The sequence below is a fragment of the Loxodonta africana genome, unplaced genomic scaffold (assembly GCF_030014295.1).
Source record: "Loxodonta africana isolate mLoxAfr1 unplaced genomic scaffold, mLoxAfr1.hap2 scaffold_129, whole genome shotgun sequence".
In the NCBI taxonomy this organism is placed as follows: domain Eukaryota; kingdom Metazoa; phylum Chordata; class Mammalia; order Proboscidea; family Elephantidae; genus Loxodonta; species Loxodonta africana.
In genome coordinates this window covers 440,130-457,515 of record NW_026974889.1, presented here as the reverse complement: position 1 = coordinate 457,515, position 17,386 = coordinate 440,130, and the positions used below count along the sequence as shown (strand labels likewise).

Sequence of the window (17,386 nt, the reverse complement as noted above, 5' to 3'; positions counted from 1 at the left end):
ATTACTTTCTTGTTCAGCCATTTATACACAATTGGTTTGTGACATTGGTGGCAATATTCATGATGTGTCAATATTCTCTTCTATGCTCCAGTTCCCCGTTCCCATCCGCCATGATTCCTGTTCCATCCTGCCCTCTTTTCTGTGCTTTTGGGCAGGTTTTGCACCTTTGGTCTCATACACACGATTGAACTAAGAAACACTTTCTTCACGTGTGTTATTGTTTGTTTTGTAGACCTGTCTAATCTTTGGCTGAACGGCAAACTTCAGAAGGTACTTTCGACTTTGTTGCTTTCCATAATTCCTGAAATTCCAAGTCTACCACCTGAAGAACTTCCTTAGTGTTTCATTTAGAACAAGTCTGGTGGCGATGAATTCTCTTAAGCGTCCTTCACCTGAGAATGTCAATATTTTTCCTTTACTCATGAAGGAAATAACAGCCTATAGAACACTGGGTTAATGTTTCTTTTCTTTCAGTGTTGAAAAAATGTTGTTTTCACAGCCTTTTGGCCTCCATGGCTTCTGATGATGAATACAGAGTCATTCCAATGGTTTCTCCTGTGTGAAATGAGTTGTTTTCTCTCTAGCTTCTTTGAAGATATTTTCTTGGTCCTTGTTATTCCACAATTGACAGTGAGGCATTTGGGTGTAAAATTATGTGAGTTTAACTTGTTGGAGTTTGCATAGCTTCTTGAATCTGTAAGTTTATGTCTTTCAACAAATTGGGAAAGTGTTGAGCCAGTATTTCTTCAGATATTTTTTTCTACACTATATATTTTCTCTACACCTTATGGAATTCCAATAAATAAATGTTAGGTATTTTTGGATTTTTTTGAGGCTCTGTTCATTTTTTTTTCAATATTTGTCCTCTGTTTTCAGATTGGATATTTTCAATTGAACTATTTTCATCTCATTGATCCTTTTGTCTGTCAACAGCATTCCGCTGGTCAAGTGAATTTTTTATCTCTATTTTTCCTGTCTAAAATTTTCATTTGTGAATGGTTTCTATGTATTTTTCTATTTTTCTAAGGTGTGACTGTTACTTCTTTGAGCATGGTTAAAGTAGCTTTTTAAAGTTTTTGTCTATGATTCTAAGACTATGTCTTACTTCAATCTTACAGAAAATGTCGATGTTGTTTGTTTTAGCAATCACTTGACCCAGTTATGTTCAGGCTGCATGTTCTTTCCCAACTTCTGGATGCTGTGGCTCAGATGTCAGTTCAGATTTTGAAGACTTTGCAATGATATTTGGATGTAATCTATGGGAGTGTCACTCAGTCTGGGACCTTGTTGGTGTTCTAACCCATAATGCAGTTCTCAAAGGATTGATCTACTTCTTGGGGTCAGAGGAAAGCATATGCAACTATGGGAGTGGAGGGGGGTATGAAAAACAACTTTATGGTATCCCTCTCTTGAGCCACCTGGTCTCTGTCTCTCTGAGGCTCTCTGATGTCTGAGCAGCTACCTTCCTGGTCCACTGGCAAGAATGTTGGGCTTTAATCTCTTCATTCTGCCGTGCAATTAAGTGACTGGGTCTGCCTATGAGGCCAAATAACGGTAAGATGGAGAAAATGTAACAGAGATTCCTCTATATTATTTCGTCCTTATATACTTAGGTCAGAGAGAAGGCACACTGTTTCTGGTGATACTTCCAAATGGGTATGGAGAAAAAGGCATTAACAGGTCGATAGCTGCATACTAGGTGTTATGGATTAAACTCTGTCTTCCCAAAATGTATATATCAGCTTGACTAGGCCATGCTTCCCAGTATTGTGCGATTATCCACCATTTTGTCAGCTGATGTGATTTTCCAATGTATTGTAAATCCTACCTCTATGATGTTAATGAGCGAAAATTTGAAGCAGTTATGTTAAGGAGGCCGGGCTCAATCTACAAGATTAAGTTGTGTTTTAAGTCAGTCTCTTTTGAGATATAAAAGAGAAAAGAGCAGAGAGACGGGGGACCTCAGTACCACCAAGAAAGAAGTGTCAGGAGCAGTGCATCCTTTGGACCTAGGATCCCTGTGCTGAGAACCTTCTTGTCCAGGGGAAGACTGGTGACAAAGACCTTCCCCTAGGAGTGACAGAGAGAAAAAGTCTTCCCCTGGAATTGGCACCCTGAATTTGGACTTATAAAGCCTCCTGGACTGTGAGGGAATAATTTTCTTTGTTAAAGTCATCCGTTTGTGGTATTTCTGTTACAGGAGCACTAGATAGCTAAGACACTAGGTACCAGGAGATGTACATTTCCCAGCTCTTTCACTCCCAGGGACACTATGACTAAGTAGCCATTGCCATAAATCCATGTGAGCAGACTATTCTGATTACTGCTTTGACTCTACTGTCTGTTATGGTAACCACACCCACCTTGTCTTTGTTCATTGAGTGCCACCACTTGGCTGTTACCACCATGGGGTCCAGTCAACTGCATTGTAGTTAGGTGTCTTAATTCAGTTAGGGCAGTTCTCACTGTGGACTCTTACTTACATAAAATAGCAACCACAGAAGTCTTCAATAATGCTGGGGCTTGCTGCACAAATTTGTACCTCACTGCTATGGTAAAAAGAGAGCCCTCTGGGCACTCCGTGTGTGGGTCTGTGGGTCCAGCCTAATAAATCCATTCTAACCTGCCAGTTTCCCTCAGCCTTTGGTTACCTTCTCCTACAGTATACAATGGCAGATCTGCCATTTCCACTTGATTTATTGTAGGCCACCACTTAATCCATGCTTCAGTAAACCAACCAAATAAACTATGAGATCCTTTTCTAACCTCTGAAGCTGAAACACTGAATGAAGAATCTATGCTTCCTGGGTCTATATCAATAAACTTAGACTAATCCACCTTTATGTTGCTTGCACCGTTATCCCACACCCATAATAGCCATTCCCACACATATTCACCAGGTTTCTGTATATATATATTAGAAAAATCAAGTAGTTCTTTTGGAGTTTAGCATACCTTCTCCTGGGTCACACTTCATAGTTCACCTTTTGGGGCTTGTTGGGACTGAAGTCTAGGTATAGGTCTAGAAGCAAAAATGGGCAGTGGCAGTGGGATGTTCAGCCGTGTCTTATAAGACATCTGCCTAAGGTGATGCCCCAGGCAATGCCCCAGATACCACCCCAGGAGATAACTCAAACAAGACACTTCAGGCACAGCTGGGGTAATCTCATCAGATGGAGGTGGAAGGGATAATTGTTTTACTGGGAAGGGTGCCTTAGCGGCAGAGTTAGAGAATCTCTTCAGATGGGAGTAAGAGGTCTGGTTCTGTTAGGAAGAGCGATTCAATAGAAATTGGAGGTTCATTGTCCCCCGCTTCCTGACTGTCTGCCCATATGTCCTCATCCTGAGTTTCAGGATCCCATTTCTTCCCAATCAGTGCCCTCACTCTAACTTCAGACACCATTTGAGGCTGGATATTCAACTAGCGCTTTAATTCAGTCACTCTTATGATAAGAATCTGAGTTTATTTTTGGCAGCATTAGCCTTGTTACTATAAGAAATATGGTTTTCTTTCTGGGCACAAGTGGCAGCTTTCAGATCTTGTATGTGGTGCTTCAGCTTTGAGCCCATTTCTTTCATTCACCAGTGTGGCTAGCAAAAGCAGGACTAACCAAGCAGCTTCCTTATTATTCTTATTCTGACAAAATTATAGAAAAGTATCAAATATGTAATCAGGCAGAGCCTTGTCTCTCACAAATATTTGATCCAGTGGTAGTAGTATTTTGCGTATTTCTATTGTCACCTCCCACCATGGATTAGCAATAGCCTGTTTACTACTGGAGACAGTCATCAGTGCCTTTAAGACTAGCCAGACTTGAGAATCAATTCAGAAAACTCATCCTTAAGATTTGGTTCCTCTAGAACCACAGTAGGTACCAAATGTCTTAGCCTGGGATCTCTAGAGATGCAAAACTAGTGAAGAGAATATATATATATATATATATATGGAAACCCTAGTCGCATAATGGTTAATAGCTATAGCTGCTAACCAAAAGGTTAGCAGTTCGAATCCACCAGGCGCTCCTTGGGAACTCTGTGGGGCAGTTCTACTTTGTCCTGTAGGGTCACTATGAGTTGGAAACGACTCGATGGCAATGGGTATATATATATATACACACACACATACACGCATACATATGTTAGTTGTGGCTGTTAGATGCCATCGATCCTGTGTAAAACAGAATGAAACACCACCTGATCCTGAACCATCCTCACAATCATTGCTATGTTTGAGCCCATTCTTGCAGCCATTGTGTCAGTTCATGTTGTTGAGCGCCTTCCTCTTTTTTTCTGACCCTCAGCTTTTCCAAGCATGATGAGCCTCTCCTGGGACAGGTCCCTCCTGAAAATATGTCCAAGGCACGTGAGACGAAGTCTCGCCATCCTTGCTTCTAAGGTGCATTCTTGGTGTACTTCTTCCAAGATGGTTTTGTTTATTCTTCTGGCAGTCCATGGTATATTCAGTATTCTTTGCCAACACCATATTTTAAATGAATCAGTTCTTCGGTTTTCCGTATTCATTGTCTAACTTGCTCAAGCATGTGAGGTGATAGAAAATATCATGGCTTTGCTCAGGCACACCTTAGTCCTCAAAGTGACATCTTTCTTTCTCAACACTTTAAGGAGGTCTTTTGCAACAGATTTGCCCAATGCAATACATTGTTTGAATTCTTGACTGCTGCTTCTGTGGGCATTGATTATGGATTCAAGTTAAATGAAATGCTTGATGACTTCAGTATTTTCTCTGTTTATCATGGTGTTGCTTACTGGTCCAGTTGTGAGAATTTTTGTTTTCTTTATGTTGAGGTGTAATCCATAGTGAAGGCTGTAGTGGTTGCTCTTCATCAGCAACTGCTTCAAGTCCTCTTTACTTTCAGCAAGCAAGGTCGTATCAGCTGCATATCATAGGTTGTTAGTGAATCTTTCTCCAAAACTAATGCCATGTTCTTGTTCTTCGAGACCAGCTTCTCAGAATGTTTGCTCAGCATACAGATTGAGTAAGTATGGTGAAAGGATACCACCATGACACATAACTTTCTGATTTTAAACCACAGAGTATCACCTTGCCCTACTCAAATGACTGCCTCTTGGTCTACGTAGATATTCCGCATGACTACAGTTAAGTGTTCTGGAATTCCCATTCTTTGCTAAGCTATCCATAATTTGTCATGAGCCACACAGTTGAGTGTGCTTGTGTAGGAAACAAAAATAGGTAAACATCTTACTGATATTCTCTACTTTCAGCCAAGATCCATCAGACATCAGAAATGATATCCCACATTCCATGTCTTCCTCTGAATCCAGCTTGAATTTTTGGTAGTTGCCTATCTGTGTACTGCTGCAACTGTTTTTAAATTATATTCAGCAAAATTTTTCTTGCGTGGGATGTTAATGACATTGCTCGATAATTTCCGCATTGCGTTGGACCACCTCTCTTTGAAATGGGTACACATGTAGATCTCTTTCAGTCATTTGGTCAGGTAGCTGTCTTCCAAATATATTGGAATAGTCAAGTGAGCGCCTCCAGCACTGCGTCCCTGTGTTGAAACATCTCATTTGGTACTCCATCAGTTCCTGGAGCCGTGTTTTTTGCCAATGCCTTCAGTGCAGCTTGGAGTTCTTCCTTCAGTACCATCAGCTCTTGATCCAATGCTACCTCCTGAAATGGTTGAATGTCGACCAATTCTTTTTGGTGTATTGAGTCTGTGTATTCCTTCCGTCTTCTTTTGATGTTTCCTGTGTTGTTCGATATTTTCCCCATAGAATCCTTCCTTCAGTATTGCACCTAGAGGCTTGAATATTTCCTTCAGTTCTTTCAGCTTGAGAAATGCCAGGTGTTTTCTTCCCTTTTGGTTTTCTAACTCCAGATCTGTTCACATTATTATTATCATACTTTGTCTTCTCCAGCTTCGCTTTCAGGTATTCTGTTGAGCTCTTTTACTTTATTTTTCCTTCCATTCTCTTTAGCTACTGTACATTCAAGAGCAAGATTCAGAGTCTCTTGTGACATCCTCTTTGGTCTTTTCTTTCTTTCTTGTCTTTCTAATGACTTTTTGTTTTTTTCATATATGATGTCCTTGCTATCATCCCACAACTAATCTGGTCTTCGATCATTAGTGTGCAGTGCATCAAATCTATTCTTGAGATGGTCTCTAAATTCAGGTTTGATATACTCAAGGGCATACTTTGACTCATGGACTTGTTTTAATTTTCTTCAGCTTCTACTTGAACGTGAATATGAGCAACTGATCATCTGTTCTGCGGTCAGCCCCTGGCCTGATTCTGACTCATGATATTGACCTTCTCCATCATCACCTTCCACAAATTTGATTCCTATCTATTCTGCCTGGAATAGTTCATGAGTATAGTCACCATTTATGTTCCTGACGAAAGGTATGTGCAATGAATAAGTCATTGGTCTTGCCAAATTCTATCATGTAAGCTTCATTGTCATTTCTATCATCAATACCTTATTTTCCAACTGCTGATTTGTCTGCTTTGTTTTCAACTTCGCATCCTAATTACGTAATTATCAGTACATCTTGATTGATTAATGCATCACGTTTGATCAGTTTCAAACTGCGGAACTTGGTAAAAACCTTCAACTTCTTCATCTTTCACATTCATGATTTGTGTGTAAATTTGAATAATAGTCTTATTAACTGGTCTTCCTAGTAGGCCTGTGGATATTATCCTATTGTTCGTAGTGTTCTACTTCAGAAAAGATCTTGAAATGTTCTTTTTATCGATGAATATGATGCCGTTCTCTTCAGTATCTCAATCCTGGCATAGTAGAACATATCATTGTCTACTTTAAAATGTCCAAAACCAAGCTATTTCAGCTCACTAATGCCTTGGATTACTGACCTTTATGCATTCCATTTCATTTTTGATGACTTCCAATTTCCCTAGATTCATACTTCCTTCATTCCACATTCTGATTATTAAAGGATATTTGCATCAGTTTCTTCTCATTATGAGTTGTGCCCATCAGGAAACGTCATTAAACTGGGATCTACTTTGAGGAGGTAGCTCTTCCCCACTTGTATTTTGAGTGCCTTCCAACCTAAGGGGTTATCCTCTGTCATTCAGTCAGACAGTGTTCCAGTACTATTCGTAAGATTTCACTGGCCAGTTTTTTTTAGAAATAGATCACTAGGTCCTTTTTCCTAGTCTGTCTAAATCCAGAGCTCCACTCAAACCAGTCTACCATGGGTGAACCTGGTGGTATTTGAAATACCGGTGGCATAGCTTCTAACATCACAGCAACATGCAAGCCACCACAGTACAACAAACTGACAGAAGAGTGGTGGGAGTTAAAAATAAGAAGAACCAAAAAGAGTGCTTCTTCCATGTCTGCTGATTTAGAGGAACCATGAAAAATTGTCAAGTGAAGAGTGATTCAGAGGAAAACATGGGTAGAATGTGACCTAATTTCCATAAAAACAAACAAATGAATGTACTTACATGTGTCCAAGCAAAAAGAAGTGTGTAAAAGGGTACATATGTATCTTTGGACACTGGACACTTTGGGGGAGCAGGTACAATATAATTATGTGGGGATGGCTCTTATTATAACTTCTGTATACAAATCTCTGTTGTTAAATGTGTTATAAGAATGTAACATCTTTTAAAGTTTAATAACATCATACGTGTATGTGTGTGTATTTGAAACATTTTTTTTTTTGACTATTTTATATATGTGTTTTTTAGTTATCTAGTGTGGCTATAGCAGAGATTCCACAAGTGGATGCCTTTAACAAACAGAAACTTATTCTCTCACAGTTTAAGAAGCAAGAAGTTTGAAGTCAGGACACCAGCTCTAGGAGAAAGCTTTCTCTCTTTGTGGCTCTGGGGGAAAGTCCTTGTCATCCATCTTCCCCTGGCCTAGGAAATTCTCAGTGCGTGGACGCTGGGTCAAAAGGACCTGCTCCACTCCAGGCACTTCTTCCTTGGTGGTATGAGGTCCCTCTCATTTCTGCTCACTTTTCTCTTTGTATCTCAAAAGAGACTGACTCAAGACTCACCCTTATCCTGTAGATTGTGTCCTCCCTCATTAACCTAACTGTCTCTAATCCCGCCTCATTAACATCACAGAGGTTAGAATTTACAACACATAAGTAATCACATCAGATCACAAAATGCAGGACAACCACACAATACTGGGAATCATGGCCTGGCCAGGTTGACACACATTTTGGGGGACACTATTTAATCCATAACAATAGAGAAAACACTGTCTTCAATGCCAGATTCAGAGACTTTTATCCATTTGTGAAGGGCAAACACAGAAATTGAACAAAATTCAGACCAGCGAATTATTGCTTGCTCTTGTAACTAATGAATTCTTCTGGTCTCTGTACCTGGAAATGGCCAAAAAGAATTCTGTGAGGATTAATTCAGTTATTGCTAAAACATCTACTGCATTTGCATGTCTACAGGTAAGGAAGAATGCTTGACACTGTCTGTGATTCATTAAGTAACACAGGGACCCTTAGACTATTGTTCTCCTTCTCTGATATGTCACTATCACCTTCTCCCCTTGTTGCTCTCCTGAAAAACCCACACTTGTATATTCTAGGCTTTTATCCAGGATTGAATTTGCAGGAAGTTAAAGATATATCTTTGAAAGATAAAGAAGACTTTGGCCACATTGTCTTTAGACAGTCGAACTTCCCAGCCAACCTCTGTGCAGGATGGGAATTCACAATCCCTCCTACTCAGTACCTCTGAGCAGGACGGGATTTCTGTTTCATTGTCAGGAGAAGGCGGAATTCACCCCTCTTCAGAAAACTTACTTTCCTTTGCCTCAAACTGTCCCTCTCAGGATCTGTCACGGTCACTCTGAGAAATTCACATGGGCAGCCTGTATGGAAGTGCCCATCCTAGAGGCCCTGCCCTCCCTTCCTTGCTCCGTAGGGCTTCCTCTGACACTTGGGGTCGCATCTCCCAGGGAGCACACACCTCTGGCACTTCCAGGGATTCCAGGCCCTGGGATACTGTGGATGGGACTTGGAACTCAATCTGTTTCTTCCCATCCTCACCTTTGGTTATCTGTGTTCTGTCTTCACCAGATTTAGGAGGCCTTGTCTTCTCTTTGCTCGTTTCATCTCAGTCAGGCTTTTCTATTCCAACTCTCTGATCTCAGAACAGATCAGGTTAGACCACAGAAAAGAGAAAGACCAAGCAAACATCACTGATCTGTGCAGAAGCTGCTGGGAAGGGATTCGATTCTCATTGGTTTAGGGTTTTATGCCCACTGCTCACCGGCAGGCAGGTTCCCCCCAGAGTCTGGCTTCTGTCTGCTACCTTGTACTACAAAGAACTCAGTGACCAGCCCACCTTCACAATCACACCTCCCTTAGAGCTATCTTTGCAGAGGCTCTTTCTCAGACTTCCATGTCCCACTGAAATCCTATTTCTCTTTCCTTACAGACATTATGCTCATTCTCAGGGCCCTGAGACCTCATCTGCAGGTAAGTCTTGTCCTCTTCTCTCCTTGGCGGGGGAAGCTTTTGAGTGGGCCTCATGTCTTCGGACAGCTATCCTGGGGCTTCTTCCACCCTGGTGCCGTAGGGCTGCATCTCTCTTTGTACTAGAGGGGGCGTGGAAGGGGCACAAGGCTAAAAGAGGATGGATTTTCCAGGTGAGGTGAGTTTAAGAAGCTTGAATGAACTTCTTCCCTGAAGGGTGCATATTTTGCAGTCCAGACATCCTGCTTCTCTCAGTCTAAGAGTCCTAGCACGTCTTCAGGTGCTTTCTCCTTTGACCCTGAGGCCATGCCTGCAATCTCTGCAGCCAGGCCTCCCACATGTGTAGCAGCACCAGTAGGTGTGGTAGATTCTTCAGCCCCTGTCTCCTCCTCCAGATGCTCCTGGAGGTGCCTGGCTCTTCTTGCCAGGACTCCAGGATGCTGACCAGGGACTCAGTGTTGGTTAAAGGATGTCGGCCAGTGACCACGTGTCCTCATTTCCTTTGAAGGCTTAGGCTAGTTGCCTGGGCAGAAGACAGCCAAGGTCAGTCTGAGCCTAGACACCTAGTGACCTGTGACACTGCAGCGAGTGACAGGTGTTAATTTCCATGCTCAGGTATCCGCAGGTGGCGGATTCAGAGTGGTCGGAGGAGAAGTGTAACTAGAGATCACACACTCATGAGGGCACGGGCCCAAGGTCAGGGAAAATAGCTGAGGTCGTGGAGCTCTAGCGGAGCCAGTCTAGGGCACAGGTCTCCCTCCTGTATGTGGCAAAGAGGCGATCCATGTGCCGCCTTCTGCAGACTCTGGACTTCTGGGGCCCTGGTTGTCCGGATTTCGGCCTTGTCTTTGGAGAAGTGACGTGCATGCAGTGTGCCACCGGGGGCTGTGGCCCAGCAGAAGCAAAATCTTGACAATGGGGGCTTCAGTTGACTTTGCCTGTGCTCTCCTTTGGCTGAGTGACATCGTGTGTTTCCTAGCAGGTGAAGGCATTCGTGGAGAGAGGCGGTTTCCGTGCGTGCAGGCAAAGTGTGTGCTGAGATGAGTCGCTGGAGACTGGGGTGGACTCCTCAGACCCAGGATAGGCCTCTGGCAGGTATATGTCAATGTTTTCTGCCCATGGCACTCACCCGGATATTTGCATACAATGTTATCAGTGGAATTAGTAGTCTCCAGAGAGGCTGCCACATGTCAGCAAGCTTCACCTGGCCAGGTCCGCCCAGGATGTAGCTCCCCAATCAATCACTACTCTCTAGACCTTCCAGATAGACTAGCAGATCTTCTCTGCCCATGGGCAACCAGTAGAGCCAGAGGCCTTCTCTCTTTGCTCTTTCGTCTCTAGGCATTCTATCAGGCATTCCAAGCTGTGAAGTGCCTGGGAGGAGAAGGAAGAGATTTCAGAGAATGAACACATACAGAGAGACAGGCAAGAGACGGTGAGTGGGGATGTCTTGCCTACTGATATCCTCAGGAAAGTGGGAAAATTGGACCCTGGCCTGCTATGACAATGCCCTGAAGCAGTCCGCACCAGGGGCTCCCTTGTGCCTGCATAGCCTTTCCCAGGGTGTGCTCAAATCCTGTGGCCACTAGGTGTCCTGGGTCACAATGGAGGGCCCTGTGTCATCTGCCTGTTGGGCTGGATCTCTGCCATTGGCTGAGTCTTGTCACCAGGCCCATCATAAGCTCTGCCCACTCTTCCTGTGGGGGGACTGTCTCCATGGTGATGGCAAAGAAGCCTGAGTTCCGCCCACCTGGCCTTGACTTCACCTACCTGGCCTGCTGACCCTCACTCAGACCTCTGTGTTGATCAAAATGAGTGTCCGCCAGTGGCCAGGTGTCAGCATCTGGGATAAAGGATTGGGGACCTTGCCTGGGGCAGAAGGCAGCCTAGGTCTGTGGGTACCTGGAAGTCTTGTGACTTCTGCCGCTGCTGCCAGTGACAGATGGTGACTCCCACACTCACATATCCCCTGGTGGCAGAAGGATAGTGATGGGCGGAGAAACATGGCTCCGGAGCACACTTTAAATGCGGCACCAGCCAAAGGCCAGGGCAAGGAGTGGACGTCGTGGAGCTTAATTGCAAGCCAGTGAAGGGCCCAAGGATTTCTCCTATATGTGGCAAACAGGTCATCCGTGTCCCCACGTCCATAAACCACTGGACTGCAGTGCCAGACTGCCAGGATTTCGGCCTTGCCATTGGAGCCCGTCCACATACGCTGCGTTGCACCGGAGGCGGGGACATGTAGACAGCAAAAATTTGGAAAATGGCATCATCTCTTCAATTTCCCTAGCATTGGCCTTTTTCAGTGGCATGCTTTGTTTCCTAGTAGGATAAGGCACTGACGGAGAAAGGCAGGAGTATGTGTGTAGGAAAGGTGTGTGCCGAAAGGGTGACGACGTTGAGACCACGTTGGGATCTTTAGTCCCAGGAAAGGCCCCTGGCAGGTGTGGGTCAATGTTCTCTGCTCATCCGAGTTGGCGGGGGAGGTTTTCACCAAACAAAGCAGCACTGGAATTATTCGTAGCCTGAGAGGTTGCATCTGCCCACAAGCTCCACCTGGCCAGGGTCCGCCCCTACTGTATTGCCCATGTCAATCAACAGAAGCTAAGACCTTCCAGAGAGACTACCTGCTATTGTCTACCCACCGGGAAGCGGTCCAGCCAGAAGCCTCCCCCGTTTCATCTCCAGGCTCTCTGTCAGGCCCCTCATACTTGTGATGTGTCTCAGGGGTAGAAGGAAGAGATTTCTCTGAATGAACACATCCAGAGAGGAGCCATAGATGCTGAGGAAGGGCGCCTTGTCTACTGATATCCTAGCGTAAGTGTAAAAGAGGTACCTGCCTGCTGTCCCAGTGTGTCGAACGTGTCCACATCAGGGGTTGGCTACTGTAAAATTATTCCCTGGTGCCCTCGATTTTGTGGCCAAAGACACGAGGGGCCGTTGTGTGTCCATGGGTACAATGGAGGGCTCTGCGGAACGGGCTGGTTAGGCTGGACTTCTCCTATTGGCTCAGTGTTTGTGACTCGTCCCCGTCAGAAGTTCCGCCCAGCCTTCTGGTGGCTGTCTCCATGAGGATTGGGAAAGAAGCCCTAGGCCCCGCACTCGGCCTTCACCTGGCCTACCTGGCCTCTTTACCCTCATCTAGACCGCTCTGTGCATGAAAGAAAGGATGTCGGCCACTGACCAAGCATCCTCATTTCCTTGGAAGTATTAGGCTCCTTGCGTGGGCAGAAGACAGCCAAGGTCAGCCTGAGCCTAGACACCTAGTGACCTGTGACACTGCAGCCAGCGATAGATGTTGATGTCCACGCTCAGGTATCCGCAGTTGACGGATTCAGAGTGGTCAGAGGAGAAGTGTAACTAGAGATCACACACTCATGAGGGCACGGGCCAAAGGTCAGGGAAAATAGCTGAGGTCGTGGAGCTCTAGCGGAGCCAGTCAAGGGCCCAGGCCTCCCTCCTGTACGTGGCAAAGAGGTGTCACCTTCCGCAGAGTATGCTGCCACCCGCAGACTCTGGACTGCTGGGGCCCTGGATGCCCGGATTTCGGCCTTGTGTTTGGAGAAGTGACGTGCATGCAGTGTGCCACCGGGGGCTGTGGCCCAGCAGAAGCAAAATCTTGAAAATGGGAGCTTCAGTTGACTTTGCGTGTTCTCTCCCTTGGCTGAGTGCCATCCTGTGTTTCCTAGCAGGAGAAGGCATTCGTGGAGAAAGGCAGATTCCATGTGTGCAGGCAAAGTGTGTGCTGACATGATGAGACCCTGGAGACCAGGGTGGACTCTTCAGACCCAGGACAGGCCTCTGGCAGGTATGTGTCAATGTTTTCTGCCCGTGGCACTCAACCGGGTATTTGCATACAGTGTCATCAGCAGAATTAGTAGTCTCCGGAGAGGCTACCACATGTCAGCAAGCTTCACCTGGCCAGAGTCCACCCGTGATGTAGCTCCCCAATCAGTCACTACTGTCTAGACCTTCCAGATAGACTAGCAGATCTTCTCTGCCCATGGGCAACCAGTAGAGCCAGAGGCCTTCCCCCTTTGCTCTTTCGTCTCTAGGCACTCTATCAGGCACTCCAAGCTGTGAAGTGACTCAGGGAGAGAAGGAAGAGATTTCAGAGAATGAACACATACAGAGAGAGAGGCAAGAGATGCTGAGTGGGGATGTCTTGCGTACTGATATCCTCAGGAAAGTGGGAAAATTGGACCCTGGCCTGCTCTGCCAATGCCGTGAAGCAGTCCACTCCAGGGGCTCCCTTGTGCCTGCATAGCCTTTCCCAGGGTGTGCTCAAATCCTGTGGCCACTAGGTGTCCTAGGTCACAATGGAGGACCCTGTGTCATCTGCCTGGCGGACTGGATCTCTGCCATTGGCTGAGTCTTGTCACCAGGCCCATCATAAGCTCTGCCCACTCTTCCGGTGGGGAGACTCTCTCCATGGTGATGGCAAAGAAACCTTAGTCCTGCCCACCTGGCCTTCACTTCACGTACCTGGCCTGCTGACCCTCACTCAGACCTCTGTGTTGATCAAAATGAATGTCCGCCAGTGGCCCGGTGTCAGCGTCTGGTATAAAGGATTCGGGACTGTGCCTGAGGCAGAAGGCAGCCTAGGTCTGCGGGTACCTGGAAGTCTAGTGACTTGTGACGCTGCTGCCAGTGACAAATGGTGACTCCCACACTCACATATCCCCTGGTGGCAGAAGGATAGTGATGGGTGGAGAAACATGGCTCCGGAGCACAGATTCAGTGGGGCACCGGCGAAATGCCAGGGCCAGTAGTGGACGTCGTGGAGCTGTATGGCGAGCCAGTGAAGGGCCTAAGGATTTCTCCGATGAGGCAAAATGCAGATCAAGCCAAGGAACACAAAGATAAAGCAGCTGAAGAAATTAAAAAGGTTACTCAAGAACATAATTAAAAATTTAATAAGCTGTAAGAAACCATAGAGAGACTGCAATCAGAGATTGAGAAGATTAACAATAAAATTACAGTTAGAAAACTCAATAGAAAGTAAGAAGAGCACAATTGAGGAATTGGAAGGCAGAATTACTGAGATTGAAGATCAAACTCTTGGGACTAATATATTTGATGAGAAAGCAGATAAAAGAATTTTAAATGAAGAAATCCAAAGAATCATGTGGGACTTTATCAAGAGAAATAACTATGAGTGATTTCAGTACCAGAACAGGGAGGGCTAACAGAAAATACAGAGGGAACTGTTGAAGATTTGTTGGCAGAAAACTTCCATGATATCATGAAAGATGCTCATCGAATTCCACATAAGGTAGATCTCAAAAGAAAGTGACCGAGACACATAATAATCAAACTTGCCAAAATCAAATATAAAGAGAATTTTAAGAGAGGCTAGGGATAAAGGAAGTCACCAACAAAGGAGAGTAAATAATAAAAAACTTGGACTACTCAGCAGAAATCATGCAGGCAAGAAGGCAAAGGGATGACTTACACAAAATATTGAAGGAAAAAAATTGCCAGCCAGGAATCAAACCATAACCCTGGCCCTCTGGCCCTCTGGCCCTCTGGCCCTCTGGCCCTCTGGCCTTAGCCCTCTAACTCTAGCCCCTAAGCCCTGAGCCCCAAAGCCCCTAAGACCCTAAGCCCTTAGGTCCTAACCCCCAAGGCCCTAAACTCTAACCCTAACCCAAACCCTAACGCCTATACCCTAAACTCTACAACCTAAACACCTACACCCCAAAACACTACACATCAAAACCCTACACACTAAACCCTATACTCTAAGCCTCAAACCCTAAACCCAAACCTCAAACCCCAAACCCTAAACCTAACCGTAAACCCTAATACCTAACCCTAACCCCTAACCACCCTAACCCTAATGACCCTAACTCTAACCCTCGAACCCTAACCCTCTAACGCTAACATGAAACCCTAATCCGAAACCTGAACCCTCTAACTCTAACCTCTAGCCCTAACCCTCTAACCCTAGCCCTAATCCTAACCCTAACCTCCAAACCCAACCCCAAACCCTAAACCTCAAATCCCTAGCCCTAAACCTAAGAATGAGCCTAAGCCTAACCCTATCACTTAACTCTAAACCCTAAACCATAACACTTAAAACCCTAACACGCAAAACCCTAACACCCTTAGCCCTAACACATTTAACCCTAACACCCTAAACGCCAAAACCCTAAACACTAACACCCTTAACCCCAACCCCTAACCCCTAAACCCTAAACTTAAACACTAAACCGTCAAACCCTCTAACCCTAATACCCTAAACCCTAACCCCAGCCCCCAGCCTTAAAGCTCACTCTAAGCCTTAAACCTTAAGCCCTAAACCCTAGGCTCTAAGCCCTAAGCCCTAAACTCTAAATCCTAAAACCCTAAACTCTAAGCCCTAAGCCTAACCCTCTAATCCTAAACCCCAAAACCTTACCCCAAACCCCTAAACCTTAAGCCCTAGCCCTAACCCCTAACCCTAATCCTCTAAGCCTAACCCTCTAACCCTAACTCTCTAACCCTAACCACAACACCAACCCCAACCTCTGAACCCTGAAACCCTAACCCCCTAACCCCAAGCTTCTGAACCCTAAGCCTAAACCCTCTAACCCTAAACCCTAACCTTCACCCCCTCACACCCTCACCTTCTCACTCCCTCACTCTATAATCTTCTCACCTCTAACCCCCTCACCCTCTAACCCCTGACCCTCTAACTCCCTCAATCTCTAACCCCCAACCCTCTAGACCCCAACCCTCTAACACCCACCCTCTAACCCCAAACCACATATCCCAAACAAACCCAACACCAACCCCAACCCTAAACCTAACCTCTAACCCCTAAAACCTAACCCAAACCCTAACGACTAAACCCCAAAACCCTAAACCCCAAACTGCAACCCCTAACACCTAACCTGTAACTCCAAACTCTAACTTCAAACCCTAAACCTAACCCTAACACCTAACCCCAACCAAAAAATCCTAACCCTAAACTCTAACCCCAAACCCTAACAACCCTAACCCTAACATCCCTAACCCCAAACCCTAACCGTTTTTGTTAGCAGCCGTAGCACATAACCACTAGCCACCAGGGTTTCCACGAGCAGTCACAGGAATAGACATATGCACACCCGTGTTCACTGCAACATTATTCACAGTAGCAAAAAGATGGGAACAACCTAAGTGCTCGTCCACAGAGGAATGGATAAACAAACTACGGTACATACACACAGTGGAACACTACACGACAATAAAGACCAATGATGAATCTCCGAAACATCTCACACCATGGATGAATCTGGGGCGCATCACACTGACTAAGTCAATCACAAAATGACATATACAGTGAGAGACCACTATCATAAAAACTCATGAAAACATTTACGCACAGAAACAATCCTTGATGTTCACCAGGGAGACGAAGAGTGGGTAGAGAAAAGCCAACTAAACAATAACCAAAAAAACCAAACCCACTGCTGTCGAGTCAATTCCAGCTCATAGCGATCCTACAGGACAGATTAGAACTGCCCCATAGAGTTTCCAAGGAGTGCCTGGTGGATTCGAACTGCAGACCTTTGGTTAGCACCGATGGCTCTTAACCGCTACGCCACCAGGGTTTCCAACCAAACAACAGATCGGTGGTAACTCTGGCGAAGGAAAGACGGTACACAAGACTGGGGAATCAACCTCAGCCTCACTCTAACCCTAACCCTAAACCACTTGTGCCCGAGCCTAGTAACCCCAGCCCTAACCCCAACCCCCAACCACCTAAAACCTATACCCCTAAACCTAACTCCCAAACCTCTAACCCCCAAACCCTAACCCCTAACCCTAATCCTCTAACCCTTCTGCATCTCTGGGCCTCTCGACTCTCCGTCTATTTTCTCCCTCGAAATCGTACTAACACTCAGTGGAATTTTGAAGTTTGAGCTGTGCTTTGCTTCTTGATG

General features: G+C 45.3%; 1 long non-coding RNA gene across 3 annotated transcripts in view; it reads left to right on the top strand.

Annotated features, from left to right (window-relative positions):
* The window catches only part of LOC135229192 (uncharacterized), a 192,403-nt gene extending 178,229 nt beyond the window's left edge, over nt 1-14,174 (top strand). For 2 of the 3 annotated variants that reach the window (XR_010319965.1, XR_010319964.1), the window contains 4 exons: nt 6,219-6,393; nt 9,436-9,476; nt 10,453-10,568; nt 10,815-14,174. This is a non-coding gene — a long non-coding RNA (uncharacterized LOC135229192). The remainder of the gene's footprint in view (nt 1-6,218; nt 6,394-9,435; nt 9,477-10,452; nt 10,569-10,814) is intronic. The other variant, XR_010319966.1, reaches the window with a different exon arrangement.
* The last annotated feature ends 3,212 nt before the right edge of the window (nt 14,175-17,386 follow it).